We start from the raw sequence: 2,086 nt of genomic DNA, 5'->3' as shown, positions 1-2,086 counted from the left end.
AAAATCAGAAGTCGTTCAACCCCTAATATATATATATATATATATATATATATAATTTAAATGTGATTTTTTTTTTTAAAGTAATTAATTAATATTAGTCACATTCATTGTATCAATATATTCATTTAAATAATTTTAAGTTAAGTTCATAAAAAAAAGAGCGCTGCACGTTGCAGTGTCATAAGGCGGCGCTGTTGCGCGTTCTACAGGCTCGCGCAACAGCGCTTCAGACTGCTACAAAGTGATTCTCAATCAATGAATAGTGCACATTTATGCCAAGCGATTGCTTATGAACTCAAGTTGATGAATTATGATAATGTCTACTTTATGATCTTTATATAATAGGTTTTAGACGGTTGTAAGTATGCATATTTATAAGGATCAGCCTGCAATAGTATAGATATTTCAAAATAAGAGTCCCGGTGTATTTCGGGCTTGTTTATAATTAAAAGTCACACTTTTTTTTTCTTTTTCTGGCCATTATTGGTATTTTGGTTACACAATAAATTGTTACATTTAATTTCCATTGAATTGATAGTAAACTATTGTAGTTTCTGGCTGGGATGCTTCCCCGCAGGAAGAAAAGACTAAGAACATTATTTGACACGTATTATTCAATATACAGATTTTGCTAGTATCTAGGCCTTCTTCTTCTTCAGCTCTGGAAGTCTATAGCAGCCCATAGAGCAGCTTGTGGGAAAGTTATGAAATTTGGCACACAGATAGAGGGACAGTCTGATCTGTCACCATAGCAAGTTTGGAGTCTCTAACTCAAACCCTCTAGTGCCACCAACAGCTCAAAGTTGCACTTATATTTATGCTAATAACATTTGAACCGTAAAGTTTCTTGGCTCATGCCGAGTCAAATGGACACCCCCTAATATATATATATATATATATATATATATAATTTAAATGTGATTTTTTTTTTTAAAGTAATTAATTAATATTAGTCACATTCATTGTATCAATATATTCATTTAAATAATTTTAAGTTAAGTTATACTAAGTTTGGTGAGGCCCCCAGATGAGGAAAAAAAAAAATTTTTTTTATGAAATTGTAAATAAAACGGATTATAAATAAAACCGTCTTTCTACTCCTTTTTTGTTTGTTTGTTTGTTTTTATCCTGTTTTCAGTCAGTTTTCACTCATTGCTAGTATATTTCACAGATAATTTAGTAAATCCTACACCGATATTTGTATTTATTTATTATATTCATTTATTTATTTTTTGCTGATTTCACTCAGAAATTGCTAGTAAATTTCACAGATAATTAAGTCCTACACCAATATTTTATTTTTATTTTAATTTTTTTATTTTAAGTGCTGTTTTGGGCTGTTGTTACTAATTATTAGTTCTGCCATAAAGTGAGTATCTTTTTGTTTGTTTGTTTGTTTTTTAAGTCAAGTCAAGTCACCTTTATTTATATAGCTCAAACCCTCTAGCGCCACCAACAGCTCAAAGTTGCACTTATATTTATGCTAATAACATTTGAACCGTAAAGTTTCTTGGCTCATGCCGAGTCAAATGGACACCAAAATTTTAAATTCCATGGGTCAAGATTTTTAGCGATTTTTAATAGTTTGAAAAACTTTTTCGAACTTGTCCTAGACGGTTTGTCTGATTTTCGCCAAAATTGGCTCAGATCATCTTCAGACAATGCTAGCAAAAAGTTATCTCCATTTTCTAATATTAAACTGTCAAACATGTATTTTACTCATTTGTATCAATTTGATAAAATGTATCAATTGCTGCTAAAGCATGAGATCAAACTAAAGCTGATTATATTCATAAGCTCTCCATGGAGGATTCCTAAATGAAGGATGTTTGAAAAACTTCTAGATAAATACACATTTGATTCAAAAGCGTTGTGTTTCATGAGAGTGACGTGTGTGTGTGTGTGTGTGTGTGTGTTCATAGGATGATGCTGTCAGGCTGCGGCTGGCTGAAGAGCAGATGATGGGAGACACGCTCAGTGTCTACAGGTCTGAAGTCTCTCAGTGTCCTGCTGAAGCAGATCATGTGTGTTTGGTGTCTGATGTGTGTGTGTGTGTGTGTGTGTGTGTGTGTGTCTCTCTCTCAGG

At 32.6% G+C, this 2,086-nt stretch overlaps 1 protein-coding gene across 1 annotated transcript in view; it reads left to right on the top strand.

Moving 5' to 3' along the window:
- LOC107726232 (regulation of nuclear pre-mRNA domain-containing protein 2-like) overlaps positions 1 to 1,991 on the top strand; it is a gene marked incomplete at its 5' end in the record, with an annotated part of 14,910 nt that extends 12,919 nt beyond the window's left edge. Inside the window, one exon of the mRNA XM_016535754.1 lies at positions 1,923 to 1,991. The remainder of the gene's footprint in view (positions 1 to 1,922) is intronic.
- Positions 1,992 to 2,086: the final 95 nt, after the last annotated feature.

Source organism: Sinocyclocheilus rhinocerous, unplaced genomic scaffold, assembly GCF_001515625.1.
Source record: "Sinocyclocheilus rhinocerous isolate Xijiao unplaced genomic scaffold, SAMN03320098_v1.1 scaffold216, whole genome shotgun sequence".
Lineage (NCBI taxonomy): Eukaryota > Metazoa > Chordata > Actinopteri > Cypriniformes > Cyprinidae > Sinocyclocheilus > Sinocyclocheilus rhinocerous.
Note: the sequence above shows the minus strand (reverse complement) of the source record. Positions and strands in the feature narration are given on the sequence as shown.